Below are 27,499 nucleotides of genomic sequence, written 5' to 3' on the forward strand. Positions count from 1 at the left end.
ATTTAACCACTGTCTTAAAATCACATACTTCTCTTTAAGGAGATTAAGAAAGCTGAATAAAGCCACAGACTCTAATCATTCATCAAGTACAAGTAGTGTTGTGTCATCTTCATTTCAGGGAGGGTCCTGTTCTCTGGAAAAGGACTTCCTTGAAGAACAAAGCTGAAGTCCTTAGGGGAAGTCAGGCTCCACGGACAGTTCCATTTCTTGACTCAAACTTTACAACAACAGGTACTTCTGGTGCAATGAGTGGGTCCTTGCCTATTTTTAAGGGAATCTGCAAAATACACACATTAAGAAGCAATAAATGAAGGATCCAAGCAACAAAAATGAAGAAGAAAATATCTCCAAGTGCATAAGCACAAATCCCACCCTAAATCTTTTCTTTACACTTACTCTATAAACTCTGCTCCTCCAGGCAGGGCAAGGGTCTATCTGTCCATCAGCCAACAAACTATTGACATAGATCACCACGGTAGCTTGTGCTCTATTTTATTAAAAAGCCAAGTAAAACTAAGCTTTTAGAGCTCATACCAAATTGTTACTACATCGTAAAGGCATAGACAGCTAATTTGTGTGCTGACCCTTCCACAGTAATCCTTAGCACATATTACACACTTGAACCTTGTGTATCATCCTTGACTTTGAAACACTTTAGTCACACCTCTTCACTGAATTTCATTTCATGATGAAAAGGGGGCTTCAAAAACATTATGACTTTGTTTTCTAATATCTTCTCATCCCTCCTAAGTGACAGTTAAAAGATAAACTGCTAATGTACAGCCTCTTCAGAAGAACTTCCTTAGCTCACCCTCACCCTCACACAGTGCTGACACACAAAAAACCTAAAATTCTGGCCTGACTCCTATCCGACACTCTCCACGTGTGTCGAAACGATCTGTACGGACTGTCCTTTACATAATCACACACTTAGGATGCCAAAACTTACAGGCCGTCGAAGTTCATAGGTGACCTCAAATAGAGTCTGTGAACTTATTAAAACACGACTTTTTTTAATAGATCCCCCATTTTAAAACACTCCTAATAAAGTACTCCTTATGCATAGGATTGACTCTCTGACCTGGGTTTCTTTACACGGTCAAACGGAGAACTCCTGCAGAATTCTGACGATGGCAAGTTTCACGTTCATGAGAGCAAACCTCATGCCAATGCAGTTTCAGGGTCCAGTTCCGAAGGGCAGGTATAAGTAAGGGTCAATGCTGTCCTTGTTTTCCTTACTGAACCTGGGTCCTCAACAGATGAAAAGTTAATGAAGCAACCCGCCCCGAACGCCCGGCATTTGCAGCTCCTTCCTGAGAACTCTGTGAACACCAGTAATTACAGTCACTGCAATCCAGCTCTCAGTGTTCCGACTCCGCTCCCTACGACCACAACCAGTTACACATTCTGCCCACTCCTCGTACCTTCAAGAGCTTTCAGATGGTGAGAGGAATGCTCTTTAGGTGAAAATATATCCTTAAGCACTGCAGTTACAGTCTAGGTGATGAAATTTCAACCCTGGGAAAGTTACTTGGGAAATAGGACTCGTCAAAGGACAGTTCTTTACTTACACTGTTCCTGGTCTCAGAGAGGAAGCAGGAGAAAAGGGCTCGCACACATGCTGCTGCCCGTTCCTGCCTTTCCCGCCTCTCGTTTTCTGCTTTCTCTTCTCTTCCTTTTGCTCTTCTCCGCCTCTTCCTCATCCGTGCATGTTCCTTCCCTCTCCCCCTCTGCCCTCCTCCTCACTCCCTTCTTTTTCTTCTCTCCACTGCTCCTCTTCCTCCTTCTCCTCCAGCTGTCTCTCACAACACAGAGTACAAAGTCACAGTTTACACAGGAATGCGTAAATTCCCATGTCACTGTCACTGGAGTGTAATTACTGGTTTCCTTCTCTACCTGCTTGACTAGGTGATAAAATCTGAAGTTAGACTCTATTAAAATTTTATTCTTAGTGGCATCCACTTCCTAAACCACACGCCTCTGGAAACTCTGTGAACTTTGATAAATGTTGATGGTTGTCGAGGGGCTTCAGGCCTTTTGTTCAGAGGGTCGCTATGAGTCATACTCATCTCGAAGGCAATCAACAACAACAACAACATTTTTATATTAAGTAAGATCATTGATACGGTTGTGAATGTTTTCTAGATCTTTATCTCTCAGAGAACATGCTGCGCTAGTTACAGGTTAACCAGTGAGACGAACTTCAAAATATGGGGATAGGACGAGTGGTGTTGTCAAGGTGGGTCAGGCAGCGACTCAACTCACTCAAGGTGGTTGAACAGGAATCAACTGGAGCTGACCTCCCCCCCCCACCCCAGTGTGTTTCCAGAGGCTGTAAATTGCAAGGGGGAGACTGCTCATCTTTCTCTTGGGAGTAGTAGCTGGTGGATTTGAACCACTTGCCTCTGAGATGCCTACGCAACTCCTCACCCACTAGATCACTGGAGCTCTGTAGGGTTGGACAGCAGACAGTCCTTATGGCTTTGGAGGCTGTTGATGGGCACAAGGAGATGTGTTCACAGTACTTCCCTACCTGGCCACATGTGGCCGAGTCTTCACAGCAGGCAGGCTGGGTTTGGTTTTTTGGTTTGTTCATCTCATCCAGTCTTCAATACATATTGAGCTCTTAACATCTGTTTGGTGATTGAAGGAATGGAGAGAAGTTCAGTGAGTTCTCTGGTGTAAGGTCCTAACTCTGGAAGTAAAGATCTTGGGCAAATTACAGAAGTTCTATTGCCCAAGAAACAGAAGACTTAGTCACCTTGGTGTTATTCTTTCTAAAGTACTATCAGAGATGAGGGCATCACACTTCCTTAACAATTCAACACCTTCTCAACTTGACAGTAAACTCAGAGAGCTAAAGAGAACAGCACAGAAAAACCAGAAAGAAAGATAGAAGACTATAGAGATAATATAAGAAGGTCGTTCAATAAATTATGGGGTGTGTCTATATATATGCAACTATATATCAGAAATTAGAGAAAGACCCTCAACAAGACGCAGTGACTGTAACAATGGTCTCCAGCATGAAGACCATCGTAGCCTGAGAATGACGTGCAGGGGTCAAGGTTTCCACAACCCTGAACAGCACATTACAACATCTAACTTTATGATGCCCTTTCCACAATGGGAACACAGCATGCGGTGGTGGTGGTGGGTGTTGTTAGGGGTCAGTTCGGACTCAAGGCACCTCTGAGGACAGCAGAAGCTGAGCCAGCCTCACAGCCTGTGCTGTGTTTGAACCACTGTGCATTTGCTATTCTTCTCTTTCTCTGATCCTCTCCACCTTCCCAAACATGATGTCCTTTTCCAGGGAACAGCCCCTCCTGACAACATGACCAAAACACATGAGACAATGTCTTGCCATTTTTGCCTTGAAGGAGCGTTCTGGCTGCTCTTGGTCTAAGATTTGGCAATATAATAATTCAAAGGCATCAATTCTCCTTGGTCTTCCTTATTCATTGTCCAGCCTTCGCGAGCATATGGAACAATTGGAAATGTCATGGCTTGGGTCAGGCGTGCTTCAGACTTTAAACTATCATCCGTGCTGTTAAGCACTTTAAGAAGATCCTTCACAGGAGGAAGCAAACGAGCAAAGCCCATCAATAGAATTCTATTCTATTTACTACTTAAAAGACCGCTTTGGTGGCGAGTCCAGGAGTGGCCCTGCTTGCTCAAAGGCCCTGCCTTTCTGACAATTCAAATCCATGTCCCTGCATGGGACAGAGATGGGACATCCCCTCCCACAGAATTCTCTTTGGAAACCCAGTGGAGGATCTGGTACGGACCCATTCTAGCGGAACAACAACGAGGCTTTGGCGCAGACACAGGAATGCTGTGCGGGAGCATGTCTGGACCCTCAGAAGGACAGCCAGTGAGGTCTGTGTACCCTAACCAGAGGGCAGGGGTGCCGGGGCTGAGAGTGCGGCAGGCGCAGATGACGGGTCCTAGGGTTTGGGAGGTGTGTGTGGGGGAATGGAGAAAAATGTACATGAACGAAGCATAATTTAAAAACGAGTTCTAACATAGATAGATGTGGCTAAGCCGAGAGAGCTCACAAGCCACCTTAACATGTGTTAACATAAAGTGCTGGGACTTGGATGTGGACCTCTTTTCCAGTGTACAATTTATAAAATTTTCATTAAAAATAGTCCTAAAAATAAAAACATTTATAAGCAAATTACCATTGATTCACAGGTTTGTCATCTCCACAAAGACACATCAAAACATGCTTGAAACAGTCAAAATCAGAGGGTGTTTCCTTTCCCAGGCTCCTGTACCTTTCCGGGAGAAACCTCTCAGCCTCTGGCCAGTGCTCCGGGTCTCAGTGAAGAAGAAAGATTGGTACCATGACCATGCTCCCTTCGGGAATGACCGCTCCATTGATCTCAACATCTTTCTTACAGACCCTCTCAATTCTGCCAGCGACTGGATACAGTCGGAGTGTCTTGTTCACCACCGTGTCAAGATTCTCCATCCGGAACACAGCATCATATGTGGGAGGGGCCTGAAAAGACAGAAACAGTTCCAAACGCTGACATTCAACTCATGCTTGGGAAGATGGGGGGACAGCGAGAGAAAGAAAGCCCCTCAACTGGGTGGATTGGCCCAGTGATTGCAGCAACGGGCTGAAGTGTGGAAGGAGTGTTGTTAGGAGTTGAAGGAAAGTACATCCGCTTTGGAGCAAACCACTCTTGAGAGCTAGCATGTGACGTTCTGGCTCTCCTAGCCTGGGTGACCATGATGTCTTCGTGTTTTAGATAGTGCAGCTGCAAGAGGCCAGTGAAAGGACCAAAGTGTACACATCCTGCTAAATCCTTCCTAAAGAGTGATGGGGAGTATTCTCCCTAAGACTCCACCTTCGCCCTCTCACATCATGTTCCACCCACTCACCTTACTGGGCAAAGTTGCATCAATCTCCTTGTGCAGGTTCTGCTGAGCGTCGGGGGTGGGGGTGGGGCAATAAATGCATGAGGAAGCAGAGGGTGGTGCTGGTGGTCTCGTAGCCAGCAAAGATGAAGATGATTGTGCCACGAGCTCTGTGTCAGTCAATGCTGAAAGGGAGGAAAGACGACGGAAGTCACACTAGACATTGTAAGTCACGCTGGCCAATGTCAAAGACAACACGGTCCAGATGAAGAGAAGTCCAAACGACATTCCCTGTTAGTGCCCAGAGGGGAAAACGAAGTAATTCAGAATCACATTAGGGCAGTCTGCACTTTTATATCCATCTCATGGAACTAGAAAAAAGAAACCCCCAAAGCCGTGCTGTAGTCCCTTTTCCCAGGGTCGAACTCCATGAACTTTGATAAATGTTGAGAGCTATAGAAAGGCTTCAGGCCCTGTGTTCACGGGTCGCTATGAGCCATGCTCATCTCAAAGGCAACAACAACAACAACATCCTGCCTTCATCACACCACCTCTCCATCAACGCAGCTCAGGAATTTCAGAAGACAACACTTCCATTTAATGTGCAAAGAGTTATTGGCATAATCCTTGAGGAACCTCTCAGTTACAAGAAAATAGTGTCCTTTCCCAAGGCCCTGTCCCTCCTGATAGCATACCCAAATTGTAAGAGACCAAGTGTCACCATTCCTGCCTCGAAGGTTGGAATGTGGCTACTTCCTCCAGGACAGGCTTACTCTTTTGGCAGTCCACGTGATATTCAATATCCTTTGCAAACACCATAATTCAATAGCCTCTATTTTTCTTCTGTCATATTTATTGCCCAACTTTCAGATGCGTAGAAAGCAATTGAAAATACTATGGCTGGAAGCAGGTGTGCCTTAATCTTTAAAGGTGTGCCTTAATCTTTAAACTGATATCCTCGGTCGTTAGCGCTTTAGCACAATAAATACTGCCAAGCTGTTCCTCCAAGAAAAAATTAACTTATTCTAGCTAAAATATAGCACAAAATTTCCAGTGGGTTCAAAATAGTAGGGAGTTGTGCTGCCCGCACAAAGGGAGAGAAATGACCCATGTGACTTACACACAGAAAACCCAGCAGAGGGTCAGCTCTGACCTGAGAGGAAGACTTTTCACCTAAACACACTAAGGGAATCTAAACAGAAAGCATTGAGCTACAGATAATCTCTTGTTATTCAAAGCACAGTCCTCAGACCAGCAGCACCGCAACTATGGGAGATTTTCAGAAAAGCAGAGCCTCACATTGCACTGGAAAACTCCTGAATCCAGATCCGTTTTTTCACATAATCTGCACAGACTCTGTGAACATCATCTAGCTCGACAAACAGACGTGGATGACGCCGTTCAGAGGTATTAAGAATAGAAAATTGGAGGTACAAGTCGTCAGAAAGGATGCTCACAGGACATGAGAACTACGGAGAGGAGAAAGCCGGAGAGTGGGTCGACCCTGTGAGGTGCTGTGTCAGCTGCTGAAAGTCAACTTGACTTTGGTCTTGGATCTTAACAGCTGAACCAATCAATATGAGGTTAATGAATTGCAAATGAACAAACAGGGTTCTTGTAGGAGCTCCTGAAAGCATGATGCCATACGCCAAGGAGAATAAGAACCTGCACCAGAAGGTTCAAATGACGTTACCATGAACATGGGACCCTCACAGACTGTACCCTACGCATTTCTTTATTTATGGTTGTAATATTAAAATAAAATTTAAAAAAAACACAATCCAACCTCAAACTTACTGCCATCAAGTTGAAGTCAATTCATGGCTGACCCTCCCCGGAGATTTTAGAGGCTAGACACCATACAAGGGAAGATTGCCCATCATCCTCCGAAGGAACCACTGGTGGATTCGAACCACCAAAGAGCCACCGTCTTCGCATCAGGCAGTGCAGCTCCCTACAGACTCCACCACCAGAGCTCGCAGCTGTAATAAAGTCCCCTCGGTCTACTGAGTGTGCAAAGACAGTGAGAGGGAACACGGGCTGACGTGTCCCAAGAACGTGTGAGTTTTGATCCCACTCTAAGTGACTGGAGTCAGAGAAGTCCTGCACAGGAAGCTGGTCTGAAAGAAAATGTCTTTCTCCTGCGTAAACACTTATCTAATTCTGGTAACTATAGACAAAGAAAAACAAATTAATACTTCATGAGTTCATATAAATGTAAGCAAATAAAAGAGAAAGAAGTTCTCTGAAGTGAAATGCCAACTCATGAATGTAGGAGGAAGAGTGGGCATAGAAAGCCACTATTCTGTAAACAACATATGAATAATTGCTGCACTCAATAATCGGTGGATGGAGCAACTAGGAAGCCAAAGTGTGAAGACAGACCAGATCACCACACAGTTTCAAAGATTCTTCAAAGTACTTATTGATGACAAACTTCACAGTAGATTAAGCCAGTAAACTTCACCTTAACCAAGAATTTCTACTTGGCGTCACCAAAACTGGGACACTACAGGTTCCTGATGTGAGAACTTGATGTAAAGAAAGATTCTGACCCAGGCGTGCTGGGAGCAGCCTGAAAATCTGCTCGAGAAACAAGCTCCTGGGAGTTAGAATGTGGGGATCCACAGGTAACACTGACTGACTTCTGCGAACAGAATAGTTTGTATACGGTTGCCATCCAATCTTTCAATGGTTACGCCTGCCTGCCTCCGGCTCACTCTTGGCTGTCACTTGGAATTTCTGGATGCATCTCTCCATGTGTTGTTGTTGTTGTTGTTGCTGCTGTTGCTACATGCCGTTGAGTTGGAGTCCACTCATAGCCGACTCTGCAGCAGGCTTTCCGGCTGTATGTCCACTGGAGGAGACTGCCCATCCTTCTCTCATGGAGCAGCTGGGGGATTAGAAGTGCCTGCCTTTAGGTTGGCAGCACAGTTCCTTAGCTCCTAGCCCAGCAGGGCTCCTTGTCTCCCTTGCAGGATGCCCCCCACCCCGTCCTATCCGCCCATCATTAGCCCTGGAGTGGCTCGCTCAGTTACCTTTATGCGAGGTCATTTCTTTGGAATTCTCGGAGTCGATCATCAACTGAAGAAAGTCCACTCTATGCTAAAAGCAGAAAGAGAAATTTCAATGCCGTAAATGCAGTGCTTGACCTCTCTCCAGAGAATTTAGACCGCTGTTGCCCGAGTGACCAGTGCAGAGAGGCAGTCAAACGCATGTCTGGAAGGACACGATGTCCCCCACGGGAGAAATTCAGCCCCTGCGTGTCTCTCATTTGGGAAGTTTGTCTTCCCGCTGGTCGTGGCTTCCTTGGCTTTTAACACTCTAACTTCTTCCTCAAGATTAAACCCCTGAGCTCAATCGTCTTCCCTTAAACAAAGGCCACACAGATTCAATCTTGGCCTTTCCAGAATCCAGCAGTTGCTTTGTATGAGCGTCTCTCCTGACAGGCACCCACAACCCTCGGCCGCACTCCGTTTGCGCAGACCTGCCTCATTCACCTGCCTGTCTCCTTGTCCTGGTCTACGAGTCTCATACAGGCAAAGTGAGAGCATCCACAGTGAAGCGCGTCAAGGGCATTTCACCCAGAGAAAGCCCTGCATTTATTCCAACTGGGAGAGCATTACAATTTGACATGAGTGGTCCTCCTACAGGTCCCCTGAAGGGCCTCCATTGAAGACTAGGTAAAACGCGGGGTCCAGAATTTAAAGGGTTAGTTCCCAGTCAGCGTGTGGTACAATTATACTACTCAGTCCCTCACTCCCTGCTGCTAAGTTGGAATCTAGCGTAGCTGGCCCTCCAGCAGATCGCTGAAGACTGGCAGTCACATGGGAGGAAAATGTCCCTCTTTCTGTCCTAGAGCTGACGGGAGCTTTGAACCACCCAACAGTCGCCACCTTGGGGTGAGCCACACAGCTCCATACCGACTAGGTCATCAGTGTTCCCTTAACTATACTAGTCAATTCAACAATCAAAGGGTAACGGCCTCCTTTTCACCTCAGCATTATTTATGTCGTACACTGTTAATTATCACACCTTTTATTACATTTTAAGCTGAATCGGTGGCCCATTCTTTTTTCCCCTCAAGTCTCCATATTCCCCCTTCTCCATAAAATGTGAAAACCCTTTTGCTCTAAGATCTTCAATCCTCTACAGACCTCTACTGACTTTTCTGTAAAATCCCAGGAAGTATGCAAGTCATACACACACAGTTAAAGATATCAGCAAAAGTGGACACAAACATGTTCACATCGCCACCGCCACATCTTACCTGTTGGTTATCTTTAAGACACCGTTCTTTCATTCTTTTTATAGATGTTATGAAAAAAATTGCAGCATCACTTGGAAAAATGGTGATATTTAATGCTTCAAAAAGAAGAATAAGGAATGGAAAGAGAACTGTAGAGCAAAGAAGAGACCATGGTAACAATGCACCTTTTTCTGTGACAGTCACAACTTGCTCTACCAATCGGAAGAAAGGAAACCAGGGTTTTCAGCGAGGTACCCTCCCCTCCATGACTCCTATGTGGTCTTCCAGGACTGAGACTGAGAACGGTGGTACCATCTTCGTCCCATGGTCACTGCGTTGACCAAAGGCACGTCATTAACTACCCTGGCCTTTTGTCTTTTATAAATTGGACTAGAGTCCCACTGGGTAAACTGGACCATAGTCTACATCTGTAATCAATCATGCTTTGTAGGAATAAGAATTTAAAAATAATACAAACTATGATCAGCAAAGAGAAATCCCACAAATGTATGGTAATTAAGCAACCATCTCCTAAGCTACCATCATGGAACAAATCAGAATTTACTGTGAAATAAATTGAAGCTTAAAACACAACAGACCAAAATTATTGAGATGTTGCTAGCACGAGGATTAGCTAGAAAATGACAGCGTTAAGGGTCTGTTTTATTTTATTATTTTGTGTGTACCATCAAATCAGATCTGACTGTACAGGAGCAGGTTGTCCCTCCTTCTCCAGCAGAGAATCTGGTGGATTTGAACTGCATACCTCTGGGATTGCAGTGCAGCTTCTTGCCACTAGGCCACCAGAGCTCTCTAGGATCTGTTTTAAAAATAAAGATTTCAAGTGCACAACCTAATCTTCTACAATAAAATACTAGAAGAAGAAACAAATCCTCCTTAAAAAGTAGAAGCAAGGCTATAATAAGTATTGGAGGGGGAATAATGAATTAGAGAAAATAATAGAAAAATAAATGAAAACAAAAAAGTTGCCTTTTCAGCGATTGGCAAAACTATTCAAATTGGCAAAACTGTATAAAAAGAGAGAAGAATTTAAGTACATGCATAAAGTATAAGTGATTTCTACCAACAAGAAATTAAAAGGCATGTTAAGAGGTTGTGTTTGTGGGAACTGTTTGCAGACCAGTAATTTATATAATATAGGCAAAATGAACAATTTGACAGAATGGCATAAACCAAACAAAATAATGAATATATAATCTGAATAGTTTTATGAGTTTAAAAATTGCTCAAGAAAAGTTTGGGGCTACAGAAGTTCTATAATGAAGTCTACCAATTTTTTTAAAGAAGTTGCAATGCCAATTATTTACATAAACTTCCAAAATGTAAGAGGGGACATCCTACCTCATTCTATGAAGCATGAAACCAGAATTATCCTTGTATCAATACCAGAAAAACACATGACAACATAAGAAAACTACAGAATTCCACCATTGTGAGCCAAGTTATACGTTAGTTTCTTGTCAGAACAATTAGGACAGACAGGTAGTGCGGGGGCTTGGGGGAATCACAGACGTACTGGAAAGAAAGGGGGAAAAGTCTCTATTCTTAGCTGACATGATCTTGTATATACAAAAGTCCAAAGAATTTCCTTAAAAACATGAATAGAACAAGTAAATAATTTCAGCCACTTTGAAAGATCCAAGATCAATCAACATTGTCAAGTGTATTATCTGCTGGGATCCCTGTAGGGTCGTCAGCAGAGGGAATCAGGCAGTTGTGCTGCCAACCGAAAGGCACGTGGTTCGATTCCACCAGCCCCTCCACAAGGAAAAGATGGGCAATCGCTTCGTGTACAATTCACAGGCTCTTGAAACCCACTGAGAGTCAGCTCTGAGTTGGTTCCAACGCAACAGCAATGAATGTGAGGGTTTTCCCACTAATATAGAAACTCTAGTGGGTAACACGCAGGCTGTTGGACTGCTCACCTAGACAGGATCCATCCTTTTCTCATCGCTCTGAATCCAGTAATTCCACAGGAGGAAAGATGAAGAGTCTTCTGCTGATACAGGCTCGAAACCCAATGCAAACCATGAGTCAGCACTGACACAACCAGAGCGCGTTTTAAGAATCAAATCTATGGGAGACAGATACGTAGACAGACATGCTGGTGTCATTAAGTATGGTCAAGTCTGCGCGCACTCCCAGCTGACCCTCCAGTGGGATTCAGAGGCTGTAACTCACACGGGAGGGGACTGCCTCTCTTTCTCTGGCAGAGGTGATGGATTAGAACCACGTGGTTCTGAGTTGGCAGTGTAGCTCCTTACCGCTGAGCCAGCGGAGATATCCTCCAGCTCAAGATATACATGTGGTTGTTGCTGAATGCCGTCGAGTCAGATCCGACTCAGAGCTCACCCTCCCAAGGATTTTCAGAGACAGCCAATCACCTGGGAGATGACTGCCCGGCTTTCTCCCGCAGAGCAGCTGCTGGATTTGAACTGCTTGCCTCTGGGTTGACAACACAGCGCCTTACCACATGACTAGAATCGGCAGAGGCAGGCATTAGATGAGTGAGTGCAGGATGGGAGGGACTGGGAAATAGGAGGGTGACTGAAATAATAGATTTCTTCTTGAGTTGTTGAAAAGATTCTAAACATGACAGTGGTGGTTGTTGCAAGTATTTTAAAATATTAAAACCTACTGAATTGAACACTTTTTATGTTCACTGTGTGTTCCCTTTTTTATGTTCACTATATGAAATGTGAATTGTATCTGAACTAAACTGCTTTATAAAAAGAAAACAGCTGTGTTCCACATACCTACTGAAAAAATCAATGGGTCCATGAATTTCAATCTTATGAGCTTCCTGACTTTTTTCCAAAGGGTTCTTCTGGGTTGTTGAGGGAATCCACATTGACGCCAACGGCCGTGTTGGTGATCACATCCATGCTGTAGGCCCCAAAGAGGCTAAAGAGAGAAGAAAAAACACACTCAGAGTGGGAGTCCTTCCCCACGCTCTGCCGCACGTTCATCAGACCACCACGTGGACTCATGTGTCCCGGGGGAGACACACGCATCACCTGCTGAACCAGCAGAAGGTCTGTCTGCATCTCAGCCATGCGTGAGTCATTTAACAGGTGACAGTAACACAGTTATCAATGAACTCAGGGTGGTAGGGACGTGACGACGTGTTTGATGCATTTCTGAGCTCCAGGATGCCAGTCAGAGAGGGATTCAGACCGAAGATGAGAGAAACTCCAGCAGGAGTGCTGGGTGTGAAAGACAGCACAGAACAGAGCTGGGAAAGTACAGAGGACCCAACAATGAATTCTTCCGAGCAAGGCCGATGAGGGGGATCTGAGTGGTGGTGGTAGTGGTGGTGGTGGTAGTGGGCACCATCATGTCAACTCCACCTCAGGGTGGCCCTCGACACAGCAGATCCGGACCTTGTCCAGTCCTCCAGCACCCTCAGCACCCCCACTGTGCTCACGCCCACTGCTGAGGTGTCAGTGCATGTCACAAAGGCCTTCCTGTCCTCTCGCTCGCTCGACACCTCTCCCATCCAGGAACTCGCCCCTCCTGCTAACACGGGCAAGGCGTGTGAGACAGTCAGCAGCCTTGCTTCAAAGGTCCGGCATGACCACACTTCTTGGAGCGAGGTTTGTCTTCTTTTGACAGATCGTGGGCTCCGAGTGCTCTCTTCAACATGATGACGTCATGACATCCCCTCTTCTGAGCTTTGCTTCGTCTTCTTGAACTGCCCTTTTACACATTCTGTCCGCTCTCTTATTTCCTCATTGGTTCTTTTGCTTTAGCTTCTCTACATTGGACAAGTTTCAGAGTGTCTTTTCACACCTATTTTGAAATTTTCACTTTTTTTCCTGACTTGAACAGTATTTTGCTTTGTGTGTGTGTGCTATCTTTGACAGCATCGCACAACTCGTCTGAGCTTCAGTCGTTAGTGTCTAATGCATCAAATCTGTCCTGAGATGGTTTTTCAATTCAGATGGGATATACTTAAGATCATAGTTTGGCTCCTGTGGACTTTTTTACTCTCTTCAGTTTCCTTTTGAACTTCCATTTGAGCAATGAATGTTCAGTACTCCGTCAGCTTCAGATTGGTCATTGTTCTGATTTATTATCTTTAACGTTTCCACCATCTCTTTCCACAGCTGTAACAGAATCAGTCTCTATATTCTACCTATCTGTATAGGTCTACGTGTGTAGTTGTCATTTCTGCATTTTTTAATGTATTTGCAATGGATACATCATTGACTGTACAAAACATCCGCTGGGCGATCTTCTGCCTTGTTTCCATTGCCAAGGCCATATTTTCCAATACCAATCCCTATTCTTTCTTTTCAGCCTTTTTATTCCAATCACCAGTTATTAACACATCCTAATTGCATGTTCAGTCAATTTCAGACTCCTCCATAAATTGTTTGTTGTTGTGTTGTTGTGTACCATAGAGTCAGAACAGGAGGGGAATGTCCATCCTTCTGTGGAGGAGCAGGTGGATTTGCATGGAAACCCTTAATTTCTTTAGCGATGGGTGAATAAATTTCAGTACCAGTCATATCAACAGGTCTCCCTGGTGTGCACAAGGATATTATCAGCATTATACTGCAGGATAAATCTTGAAATGTTCTTTTTGACACTTAATATGACACTATTCCTCTTCAATTTGCCCCACCCAGTATATTAGATAACATGATCATTCAATTCAAATGGCCAATGTCAATCCATCTCAGCTGACTAGTGCCTAGGATATCAGTTTTAGTGTGTTCTATTTGATTTGATTTGTGTTTTCCCAGATTCATATTTCAAATACCATAACTCTGTGTTTCAGTTATCAAAGGAAGCTTGCTGCTATTTCTCCTCATGTTGAGTCCTGCCATGTGAGAGACAGGTGAGACCTGCAGGTGAGAGACCTTCCACGGGTGGAAGCTACACTCCATCGATGACATTACTTCATAAGTGAACAGCCTGTGTCTTTGCATGTCTTAGTCTGGAAGTGCCACTGAACCATACATACTCTGGGTGACACAACTTCCAGCAACATGTAAGCTACCACAGTACAGCAAACCAACAGACAAGTTGTACATCAAGTCTCTGTTCCCCATAATCTCCATATGTAACAGACTTGCTGATGTTCTCAGGGAAACCATGAACATTTTTATGTGATTTTAAGTTTTGCATTTGAACTTGCTTGCTTTTGTCAATGCCAAGAAATAAAATCAAATACCTTTCCACTTCTACTGAATAGTTTACATCTCTGCACTCAACATATCATTAATATCAATCATGCTTCTTCTTTGAAAGAAGTCATGCTTTCTCAAATTCCAAGTTAACAATTAAGCAGGCACATTAATCCAGGCTTGTGTCCATGGTGCTTAAGATCATGTTCCCCTGCTGCCCTCCCACTCGGTGTGAGCCACCTTTCTTGAGTAGCCACCACATAGTTTTGTCTGCTTGGTCGCTAGATAACTCTAGTTTGGGAATTTCATCTAAGACAGCCAGAGGGCCTTTGGACACAGCTCAGAGTCCCAGCTACCACTCTGCTACTTACTCTTTCAATGTGACCAGTTCATCTGTCTTTGCTTTCTCTCTCAAATGCTTCACCATCACGTCTCCATGCTGGTTGACGATGGGGAACATCTGAACACAAAATGCACCATCACCCATTATAAACGTGGAGACTTGAGAACCAGAAAGAATCTTTGGGCTGAAAGACTTGCATTCTGCATTTCTATTGCTTCTTTGCTGATGGTAAGATTCTCAATTTCTGTTGCTGAACCCACTCAATTTAATGGCAAGACTAGCCCTTGTGAATAGACCAACACACCCCTTACTAACATAATCTCACTAACAACTACATTCTCGGAGGTGTGTAAGTCAGCCACTTCATATCCCATGCCACAGTATCCCCATCCTGCACCACTCAGCTTGGGCTTATAGGAGCAGCACGCAGCTCCGGCAGAGAACCAGAGACCGGACATGAGACACAGCTGACTTTGGGACTGCTGCCCCACAGAAGCAGAGCTGGAGCCTTTATTCAAGTGTGTTTGCAGATTCAGGGCAGACACCATAATTGGCAGGACTAAGAGCTTCATAACACTGGCCTGAAGGCATAGGGCCAAAGGCTGAAGTGTTGCAGGTACATTCCAGAAGCTGTCCTGAATGAGCTATTGTATTCTGCTGTCAACCTGAAATATATAGCCTTTGACATTCTGTAATAAATACCATAATGGGGTGGGAGGTGGGGCAGCGGCTTAAAATATTTTTTGGAACCTATTATAGTTCTTTCTTCTATAAACGGGTACAGAATGTAAAAACAAAAACAGGTCTCATTTTTATCAGATAGTCATAAATAAAATCCATGGGATTTGATTCTCATGTTTCCTTTTAAAAAAAAAGAAAGAAAGAAAGCACAAAGAACTGACTTTCCAAAGAGGGGAGCAGGGAGGGATAGCTTATCATGTCTCTTCTAGGGCATAAAGACAAAAGGCAGTTATAGAAAAGGCCAGCTGTGCCGTCTGTCCCCGTAAAGGGACTGGACTTTCTGCAGCCCCAGAGTAATTCCCTGAGCCTTGAGTAGACAGACGTCTTTCCTTTTCTGACCTCCTTGAGTTTTCCACTGGTGAAGGATGGAGACAGCAGCATTCTTATTCTCTTCCACTCTTCATCCTTAGCTGCAGAAATTGCTGATTTCATAAATCCCAGCGGACCAAAAACCTGGAATTCAAAGCAAAAGAGATGTGTTGAAAAAAGATCTCTCCATAGCTGTGGATAATTTGTTGAACTCGCATCCTTTCCTTGAGAACTGTCTACCAGGTGGTTGTTGTGTGCCAAAGAGTCGAGACCGACCCATAGCTGACCCTCCAGCAGGTTTTCAGAGGCAGTTAATCACACAGGAGGAGACTGCCCATCCTTCTCCCGTGGAGCAGCTGGTGGCCTCGAACCGCATGCCTTCAGGAGTTCAGCATAGTTTCTTGCTATTAAGCCACCAGAGCTCCCTAGGGAGCAGGACCTAAATTAGATGTTCAATCAATATTTATCCCAAATACTCCCTACAATGATGGAAACCCAGCTACGTTGTGTAATTTGTCAACAAATTTATCTTCCATGGAACAGAAAGAAAAAGACTCAGTAGTACCTTCTTAAGCCTGTGGAAGGATTGCTAGTCTACTTGGTGACCTTGGCTCATTCCAGTTCTGTCTTTACAGATGCCTGAATCAAGGAGCTACAGGGCCACCAGAGAACTAGACAATGACTAGTGATGGTAGAAGAAGTGATGCCGTTGAGCTGTAGTGCTGGAGAAGAGTATTGAATAGACCATGGATTGCTAAGAGAACAAACAGGTTCCACCCAGAGAGGGTTAAACTGGGCTGCTCCTTGGAGGCAAGGATTCTGAAGCTCCATCTGACATACTTTGGACATGTTGCAAGGAGAGACCAGTCCTTGGAGAGGGATGGCGTGCTTGGGAGGGTGGAGGGACAGCACAGGAGAGGAAGGCCCTCGATGAGATGGATTGATAATGTAACTGGCGTAGTGGAGGTAGGAGTGTCAGAGACAATAAGATTGGCACAGGATAGAGCAGGGTTTAGGACTGTTGTTGCTATGAGTCACAGGCGACTCAATGGCACATAACAACAACAGGGGCTAGTCAGTAGGGAGTGATGTTACCAACTCAAAGATGGTTCTTCTCTGAAGGTTCGAAAGCACCATCTGCGCCTCTGGAAAGATGGGCAATCTCCTCCTGTTGTATTTACAGCCTCTGAACAACCAGGGGAGAGTCAGCTATGAGCTGCAATGGGAACAGCCTGAGCAGGAAGGGGCCTGCTGGTGGTTCTCAGGAAGCACAACTGTGCTTAGGGAGCACTTGTGGCTGGGTGGTGGGAACTGTGCTGCTACCCTGCAGCCGAGCCTCCGCCAGTTCAAAGCCACCAGAGACCTAGATTTACAGCCTCAGACACCCAACAGAAGGGGCTGTTGTAAGTGGATTCTAACTTGATGGCAGTTGTTAGTAGTTTCTTCCTTTTTGTATTTTAACATATTTTTTCTTTTTAATAGCACAAGCAAGTTGAAAAACAAATGCCTTGTTAATGGTCTTTTTTTTTACAAAATAAATAAATACCTTAATGCTTAAAAAACCAGGAATCTATGTGTTTTCTGGGGAGAAAAAAAAATCACTCATTACGTGCTCCCTATACATAAAAGGAAAAGAAAGGACATAGTTCTCCTTCGCTGCTTTGGGCTGCTATATTAATAAAAACCTATTTTAAAACTCTCTGCAATATTTTCTTATATGCATAGCTATAATACTCATAATCTTTTAAAAACCTTCTAGCAACTATTAGATTAAAAAAAATTAAACTTCCTCAACTTTATAAAGAGCATTGCAAAAAAAGAACCATACAATAGCCAAAAAAAACTACAATCAACATCAATCTTATAGGAAAGGCTGAAAGCTTTTTTGAAAAATATCGTCAATTAATAAATAATGTCTATGCCTATTCTTATCATTCTTACTTAGAGTCACACCAATTAGACAGGAAAAAGAAACAAAAGACTGGAAAGAGAGAAATGGAATGGTTTCTGTTCCCAGATAACGTTATGACTGACATAATCTCAAGAATACACAAAAAACCAAAATTAGTAAAAGTAACTCTCAAAATTAATGAGTGTGTGTGTTAAGACTTCAGGATAGAAGATCAACCTATCGCATTTTATATACTAACAATGAACTTATGGAAATTGACATTTAGAAAAATATCATTAGTAATCATTCAGTTATAAATAAAAAATCTAGAAACATGAAATGCTTGGTTGCAAATCAAACTGTAGGAGGTATGAACGTTCCCAGAAGTGCTTGGAAGAATGGCCCCGTAATCTGAACCTGAAAAGCTGTTCCTGGGAAATCTGATGGTACCTCGTTCTAGGGCAGCATATGTGAATTTCCCGGTATCAGACAGTCTGCTTGATGACAGCCCATTAGACAGAAATCCGACAAGACATATGTAGTGAAAATGACAAAAATACTGGTGAAAGAGATTAGAGAAAACTTAAATTAATAGAGCTATATACTGTATCCATTAATTCAAAAAATCAACATAGTAAAGATGATTTACTTTTTTCCAAATCGATGCCTAGCTTTAATTAGTTCTTATCAAAATTTCACAAAGGTTTTTCAGACACAGGCAGTTTATTATGTTTAACATGGAAAGCGAAGAACCTAGACTATCGAAAATAATATGAAGTAGGGTTTAGAAGTTGGAAGAATAGCTCTGCAAGATATTAAGATTTGCGAGATAGCTACAGTAATGAGTAGTGTTACTGGAGGACTGGATGCACAGAGCAGTGGCAAAGAAAGACAATGAGAAGCAGATCCACACTGATGCCTCCAGCTGAATTTTTTTCTATGGTGAAAGCGATTCCAGGGAGAAAAGAAGCCCTTCCAGCAAGTGGAATGGAAGCAGCTCAACACCCGGAAGCAAAATCACAAACCTCAACCTAAAGGTCACACCTTACAAAAATATTAACTTGAAGTAAATCACAGTAAGTCACTTTTAAATATAAGTGCAAAACAATACGCTATCTTTTAAAAGGTAGGAGAAGACCGTGGAGGTAAAAGAGGAGAACAAGGGACAGAGAAGGAGGAAGAGGAGGGGGAGGAGAGAGAGGAGGGGAAGGAGGGAGGAGGAAGAGGAGAAGTGAAGAAGAGGAAGAGGAGAGGAAGATGAGAAGACTCTTTAGGACCTTGAGGTAAGTGAAGAGTTTTCCAACTTGACATCAAAAGCATAATCCACAAAAGAAAAAAGTGATAACAGGGCTCATAAAACGATATCCGGAAGTTCACTTTGCTAGAAACTGTGTTAAGATGAAAAGAAAAACAACAGACTGTGTCTATTTAGAATAGCAACAGGAAGCCTCCTGGTGTGGGAGCAGTCCTGTCTCTTGACAGTGTTGGTGGTTACACAGATCTACAAGAGACAAAACTGAGTACAGATGTGCGCACACAAATATACATGTGAGTGTGCATGGCTGAGAAAACCCAAATGCACCTGTGAGTTGAACAAAATCAATGCACTGACTTGTTACCGTGCTGTGGGTACATACGATGCTAACACTGAGGGAAGCAGTGAGAAGCACGTTTCATTCTCATGTTGTTGTTTTCCTAAGTTTTCTGTAAACTCATAATTCCTTCAAATTCAGAAAGTAAACAGCAAATAAAAATGTCAGGGTAACAAGGTACACCCACCTCCGGTTTGTGAAGGTGGAATAGCATTCTTTCACCATCACCGTCTTGATCATGCTCGGATCGGTGACGGCTACCACGGGCTGCCAACCATCGTAAAACCTGCATCAGGAAGCAGACAGATTTATCGTAACAAGCCCAGTCCTACAGCAGCAGCTACTCCTGTCGTTGCTGTTATGGGCCGTTGAGCAGACGGCGACTCAGAGTGACCCTATGAACAAAGATCGGAAGCTTGCCCATCGGGAGCCGTCCTCCCCATGCCCACCACGCTCTTCCTCAGGCACTGGGACAGCCCATCTCAGTGACGGTCAGCCTCTCATTCACTATCTCCTTCTCCAAGTGTAAAGTCTTCTTCCGAGAACAGGTGCTTTCTGGTAACATGCCCAAAGTATGTGAATGAATATTATATTAGCTGATACAGAGAGCGCTTTGGTACCATTAGGGATAGGAAAAAAGAAAAAGAAAAGTAAAAGGTTATAAAGGAATATAGTGAGGAGTGTATAAGTTATTTTTAACTCATTTTCTTTTTACTACTATTGACCCTTATATGTGAAGCTCAGCTCCCGGTCGATGACATCACTGAGTCCACACGATACCACACATGGCACGCAGAACTGAATCTTCCTGGTGAGATGCCCAAATTAGTCTCAGCTTTCTTACCATTGTTGTTGTTGTGTGCCATCAAGTCGCCTGCAACGCATAGTGACCTTGTGTACAATAGCCCTAAACCCTGCTCTGTCCTCATTCATGCCAATCTCATTGTCTCTGACACACTTACACCCATTGTCCCAGTCACTGAATCAATCCATCTCATCGAGGGTCTTCCTCTCTTGCGCTCTACCCTCTCAAGCATGTCGTCCCTCTCCAAGGACTGGTCTTTCCTTGCAACATGTCCAAAGTATATCAGACAAAGCTTCAGAGTCCTTGCCTCCAAGGAGCAGCCTGGCTTCACCCTCTCTAGAATGAACCTTTTTGTTCTCCTAGCAGTCCTTGGTTTATTCAATTCTCTTTTCCAGCACCACAGCTCAAAGGCATCAATTCCCCTTCTTTCATCCCTAGTCATTCATTGTCCAGCTCTCTGATGCAGAGCATATAATTAAAAGACCACGGCCTGGATCAGGCGCACCTTAGTCTCTGGCCTGATGTTGTTGCTCTTTAGTACTCTGGAGAGGTCTCTGACAGCAAAATTTCCCAATGCAATTCATCTCTTGATTTCCTGCCTGCTGGTACCAAGAGTGTTGATTGTGAAGCCAAGCAAACGGAAGCTGTCAACAATCTCAGTCTCTTCACCATCGATCATGACGCTGCCCATCGGCCCAGTGGTGAGAATCTTTGTTTTCTTGATGTTCTTGCCATTAGCATTTTCATCTTTAGGAACGAGCCAAGGGCATGAGATGCAGTGTAAGTTTGGTTCCACTGCCCTGGCATTTTCTTTTCCATTACCAGTCGTATCTGTTTGCTGGGGTAAGACATGGAAGATGCTCTCAGAGTCGCCTAATCTCTCAATACATAGACCCCGATGATCCTGCAACCACGTCTAAGCCTAGGTGAGTCCACTGCTCCTCATGCTGTCCATCTCCAACAATGCTGTTAAGCTCAGGAGGGCTAAGTATCAGCTATTTGTAGTGCGGACCCTCTGATAGAAGTTAGTCGGGTGAAACCTATTAGAACTCATTGCTAAGGCGTCAGACTCGACCCATAGCTGACCCTCCAGCAGGTCGTCAGGGGCTGGAACTTGCGTGGACATTGTCCCTCCTTCTCCTAAGGAACAGCTGGTGCAGTGGTTAAAAGCTTCATTGCAATTGGCAAAACACATGGTTCGAATCCACCAGCTGCTCTGTGGGAGAAGGAGGGACAATCTCCTCCTGTGCAGTTTACTGCCTCTGAAAACGGGCTGGATGGTCAGCCAGCAGTTGGTGCCAACTCGACAGCATATAGCAACATAAGGGTTGAAAGGAGCTCTGATGGTATTATGAACTGTATGTCGAGCTGAAGGGTCAGTGGTTCAAATCCACCAGTTGCTTTGTAGAAGGTAGATGGATGGTCTCCTCCTCGAAGTATTTACATCCTCACCAAGTTGATAGAAGTTTGTTGTGAGTCAGAATTGACTGGACGGCAGTGGTTAAACTAGCCTGAGATTGCCTGTGTGAACACACCCTGCTTCTTTGTGGGAGAACCTTCACTCTTGTAAAGATGACATTCTAGAAAACACGATGAAACTGTTATTCATCACATGAGATCAGTAGGAATCAGCATTTACCTACACACACTTCAGTGGATTTGAAGTGATGCGTTTCCATGCAATTAAAAGAAGACCTAAATAAGAAAGCAATGTGCTGGTAGCAATGCTAAGACGCCTGCCCGTCCATCTGCGGAGGAAGCGACTAGCTGGAACTCTAGGCTTCACTCTCGATGTTTTGTAACCTGGATTATAGTTAGGATGATCGAAAGTCTCTAAGACTTTCACAAGAGATGGTTTATCCTGTGAGGCTCTGGGCTGCCCTTGACCTCCACGCAGCTGCATGCTTTATCACAGAAGTCTATCCACTCAAAGTTTCCACAGTACTCACCCCCAGAGTTTCCCATATTTCTTATAGCAGTGTCTATCAAAATCCCATATACCTGGCAAGGAGAAAGAAAGTAAAATTAGGTTATTTATTTAAATATACTCAACCCAATTTCTCCTGTCCCCATATTCTCCTAAAAATAGATTTGAATCAGAGGTGATAAAGCTTACATTCACTAAGGCTCGAATGGCCTCCCCAAAAGGATGTGATGAATTCCTAACATTTGAGACCTATGTCTATAAACTTGTGTGGAAATAATGGCTCAACAGTGAGTTCAAAGGTCATCGAGATAATGCACGCTCAGGCAATGATTCACTCTGCTATGAATTCTAGAAAGCAATCTCTCCAGGAGTGACGACAAAAAGTCTGCCCGGTATCCATGCTAGACTCAGGAGAGTTGTAATCTAACATGAACAACTAAATGAGCCACTACCCAGTGGCTGCTTGTGTATCCTGCCCCTGCAGTGGGCAGACCCCTGCAGGAAGGACCGACCGCTCGGGGGTCCAGCTGCTTGTCCCACAAGGTGAGCCCCATAAAAGCAATCAGGGCCAAGTGTCTGGGAGTAGAAATGACTCCACGGAGCCCGTCACTGTGTCCCACTAGAAGAGAAGGGATATCCCAAAGTCCTGGGAACCCCAACTGTCATGCAGCACAAAATAAGCAGTGCATGGTTCCAGGCCCTCAAAATGACCAGGACTGTTAGGCCTTCTTAAAAGGAAGCACTTGGCAGGAAGATCTCCTCAGGTGGGAACATCAGGTCTTGTGCCAAATCTCCCAGTGAAGTGGGCTGCCAGGCCGAGGTCAGCACTTCAGCAGTTAGCAAGAGCCGTGTGGGAAATCCAGCCCACAGTGCTAGCAAGAGGAGTCTCAGCTTCTAGAATATTCTAGAAACCTCCTGCTGAGGAGTGGCATTCGGACTGACAGAACTGAGTGTGTACAACCATAAGAAACACAGAGAGCACAGACACTCATGACTCTGTAGGCGAAGAGAGTTCCCACTGAAGGCAGAAGCCTGGGGCCAGGGATCCCGTGCTTCCTCAGAACAGAGTGTGCAGGTCCCTTATCTGTAAAAGGAGTGGCAAGCCGGGTCACTGGATCATCGTCTAGAAACCAGCGCTGGGAGAATCAATGACCGTACCAACCCCCACTCCGTCCTCATCTCCCCCAGCCCCACTGCGGACCCACAAACAGTAAGGACGATTCGTGAAGACGGCTGGTACCAATTCTAGAGTCAATACTTGATTAAGAGTCCCAGACTCTGGGCTCCTGGGAGATTCAAGCTCGCAGATTTTTAGGATCTCGGCTTGTGTTTATTCTGTAAGTAGGTTTTTGCAGGATTTGGGCATTCCCATTCTAGTCGGGGCTCTGAGTAGCACAAACGGTTTTCCCTAGACTGGTTACCATACACGTGGTGATTAGGACATGCCCAGGGCGTCAGAGGAGAGAGGGCTTCACTCCAGAGAGAGAGAGCCCTGAGGGACAGTCCTAGTCCCCAGCACAGTGCGTGTGGGGCTGGGATCGACTCCACGGTGCCACACAGTTCTAGGGAGAAAGGAGAAAAAAACCTTCCATGATAAAAGTGTGCCTTAATCGGATTCAGTTACTCACGCAGAGTTAATGGGAGCCTTTTCATGCTGTGACATTGATGCTCCCCTTCTCTGCATGTTCTACCCCACTTTAGGACCTGTCCTTCTCAGTGTGCCTTCGGAAGGGCCTCGAGCAGCCCCGGGCCTTCAAGTCCACAGCTGAGCCTGCATCTGGAGTCCAGTCCTGCCCTTGCAGTGGGCGGACCCTACAGGAAGGACTGCTCGGGTCCAGCTGCCTGTCCCACAAGGCGAACACCGTAAAAGCAATCAGGACCATGTGTCAGGGCTTAGAAATGACCCCACAGAGCCTGCCGCTGTGTCCCACTAGAAGAGAAGAAACGTCCCAAAGTCCAGGAAACCCCAATGGCACTGTAGTGCAAGATAAGCGACACATTGTCCCAGACTGTTGGAATGACACCTCTTTTCCTACTCTTTGGAAATCAACCATTAGCCCAGAATTGAAAACAAAGCCCTGCTGTCCCTTCAGTTCAGACAATGGCCACTTCCCACTGCCTGCCAGTGGCCTTTCCAGAAAGCCAGTCTCATTTTTTTTCTCCTATGCACCCTATCTCCATACCTTTTCAACCTATATGCAGAACAGATTAACTGGGAGGCTGGGCTCTATGAGGAGAAATGTGGGGTCAAGATTGGTGTACGATTTATCAACAACCTGCGTTATGTGGATGACACAACCCTGCTTGCTGAAACTGAAGAGGACCTGAAGCGCCTGCTGCAGAGGGTCAAGGACTGCAGCCTACAATGTGGATTGAGGCTCAATGTCAAGAAGACAAAGATTCTCACCACTGGACCAATTGGCAGCATCAGAATGGATAGTGAAGAGATTGAGATTATACACAGCTTTAGTTTGCTTGGCTCTGTAGTCAACAGTCTTGGCACCAGCAGCCAGGAAATTAAAAGGCGCATTGCCATGGGAAAGTCTGCTGTTAGGGACCTCTCCAAAGTACTAAAGAGCAATGGTGTCTCTCTGGAGACTAAGGTGCGTCTGATACAGGCTATGGTCTTCGCAATCACTTGTTATGCATCAGAGAGTTGGACAATGACCAAGGAGGATAGAAGGAGAATTGATGCCTTTGAGCTGTGGTGCTGGAGAAGAGTATTGAGAATACCATGGACTGCTAGGAAAACAAACAGATTTGTCCTGGAAAGGGTTAAACCGGGTGGCTCCTTGGAGGCAAGGATTCTGAGGCTCTGTCTAACATACTTTGGACATGTTGTGAGGAGAGACCGGTCCTTGGAGAGGGACATCATGCTTGGGAGGGTAGAGGGACGGTGCTAGAGAGGAACTCTATGAGGTGGATTGATTCAGTGACTGGGATAATTGGGATGGGAGTGTCAGAGACAGTGCGATTGGCACAGGACAGAGCAGAGCTTAGGGCTGTTGAACATAGGGTCGCTATGAGTCGCAAGCGACTCGACGGCACATAACAACAACAACATGCAGCAGCTGGTGGATTCAAACCACCAACATTTCAGTTAATAGATAAAGAGCATACAATATTGCAAGGACCCTTTCCAATACAGGTCCCAAATATTCACTAAGAATCAGACAATCTTATAACATGCAATAAAATAAAAGTGTTTGGGGTCAGTAACTTAGAAAAGGTCTATCAAGTCATAAAAGCACATGGCAGAAAAAAAATTTAAAATATGCAAAAAACACATGGCAGAATGTGAAAAACATATTTTGAAGTCAAAATTCCCTTTGCTGTGAACATGCATCTTTTGATTGTTGGTGTGATATGCTGTGAACTAACCGCCAGAACACCCTGAATATTTACCATTTGAAACACCAAACCCTTTATCGAGCTGCTAGGATCGGGAGCCAAACTCGTGACCCCTGACCCCTGCCAGCTGCACAACGTCCTGTAAACCTCGGGCGTTGCTTGTGGTGTTGTAAGGTGCCACAGATTTCGTTACAATACAATGACCCCATGAACGAGAGGACAAACCCTGCTTAGTCTGGGGCCAGCACAGTCTCTCCTGCACTCAAACCCATGGACTTAATAACAGTTAGTTGGTTGGTTAGTTAGTTATAATCATGTTCATTCACCAGTGGAAACAAATGTCTGACGGAAGTGCAAGATAGTAATAATAACAACAGAAATTCTGTTCAGGGAAGAGAGAGGATGTGAAAGAACTCCCACCCTCTATTACCCACACATTGTTCAGTAAACCAGAAATTGCTCTAGAAAATAATCTATTTTTTTAAACATTTTCTCCAAGTTCTTGCATATGAAGATAACTAAGACTCACAAAATTCAGGTTGAAGAGCACAGACAGATAAACGGGTTCTTCGAATACGGCCGAGAAAATGTAAATATACAAATGCATAAGTCTGAGCAGTACTGCCTCCTTATCAACACTCAGCAGCTTAGCTTCCTTGTCAAGCTTCTCAAAACAGAGCCTCGAATACTACATGCACAGACCCATTACGCTCAGATCCCAACCTAAGTGGACACGCTGTCCAGGGACTCGGACTAAAGGACCCCCGTTCTGCATGTTTTCATCTTCTTACACTGCCGGTCCAAATGGCCTGTCTTCTGGGGAGCATGTTCTGATGCCCACAGAGCAGGTGAGTGGCTCACAGTCTGGTTAAGGACTGCTACTCGGCACTGGCCAGCCAGGGGACCAGGTGCGCATTTTGCAGGTCACAGTTTCAAGTGTGTAATAGAAGAACGTAAAATGATTTGCAGGAATTCTGCCCTCAAGTTGTCATTCCTGTTGGCAGGGAAAGTGCTCTTACCAACAGCCTCTCCCCCGGGTGGTGTGGTCTTCACGTCGGTGCAACAAGGACCCCACTTCTCTTTTCTGCCAAACACCTTGTGCTTGTGCTGTTAAGACCGTAAGGTCAAACCTACTTGTACCTGACCCTCCAGCAGGTTTTCAAAATCAGTGAATTGCACAGGAGGAGATTTCCCATCTTTCTTCCACAAAGCAGCTGGTGGATTCGAACCATGTGCCTTCACATTGGCAGTGCAGCTCCCCTTACCACAAAGCCACTAGCCCTCCCTACTAGACAGTTGGATGTCCCCACGCTCTTTGCTGAGCTCAAGCATGAGTTACAATCACGGAATCCTTACCCTGATAGAGTGCTAGATGCCACCAAGCTGACACCCATGAACAACAGAACCACCTGGCCCTGTCCTGTGACCCTCGTGACCTCCGCATGCTCCAGTCCACCGCTGTGTCCATCCATCCCAGGAAGAGGCTTCCTCTCTTGCTGATCTCCGGCTTTTCCAAGACCTGGTGCCTCCTGACAATACGTGAGGCATACGTTCATCACCTGACTTCCAAAGGGGGCCCCAACTGCACTTCTTCAAAGAGACACTTGTTTGTCCTTTTGGGCAATCCGTAGGATGTTCAGCACTCCGCCAACACCACAACTCAAAGGCATCAATTCTCTGGTCTTCCTTATTCATGGCTCCTCTTTGGTAGGACTATGACCAGAGGTCAGGGACTGTGGTCTCTACACTGCCATCCTGGTTCCTGAGCGCTCTACAGAGGTCCCAGACAGCGGTCCTATGCAATACTCACACAATGGGATACTATCCAGCATTGAAAAACAAGGAACTCATAAAATATTATGAAAAATGGATGACCCTGGAGGACATTATGCTGAGTGAAATATCTCAGTCACAAAAGGTCACTGTGTATTTTGAGTGACTTCCAACCCCGGAAGGAACTCTGGTGGTATAATGCATTACCACCAAGGTCAGTGGTTCAAATCCACCAGCCTCTGCTTGGGAGGAAGCTGGGCAGTCTCCTCCTATTAAGATTCACATCCTCAGAAACCCAGTGGAGGGTCACTAGACGGCAATGGATTTCGGCCCTGGGGCCAATCTTTCAGAGCTGCATCAGATAACGATTTAATCTGATATCACGTGCCCCAGGTAACCCTGATGGCTTAGCTTCCAGCATCACCGCCACCCCAAAGTCAGCCAGTATGACACCCTGACAGGTGGGTGACACTGACAGGGGGGAATGTAAAGG

General features: G+C 45.0%; 1 pseudogene; it reads right to left on the bottom strand.

Moving 5' to 3' along the window:
- Positions 1 to 181: 181 nt before the first annotated feature.
- Positions 182 to 25,840, bottom strand: LOC102870554 (annotated as a pseudogene).
- Positions 25,841 to 27,499: the final 1,659 nt, after the last annotated feature.

This window comes from Elephantulus edwardii, unplaced genomic scaffold (genome assembly GCF_000299155.1).
Source record: "Elephantulus edwardii isolate Elephantulus edwardi_28Jun2011 unplaced genomic scaffold, EleEdw1.0 scaffold00080, whole genome shotgun sequence".
In the NCBI taxonomy this organism is placed as follows: Eukaryota; Metazoa; Chordata; class Mammalia; order Macroscelidea; family Macroscelididae; genus Elephantulus; species Elephantulus edwardii.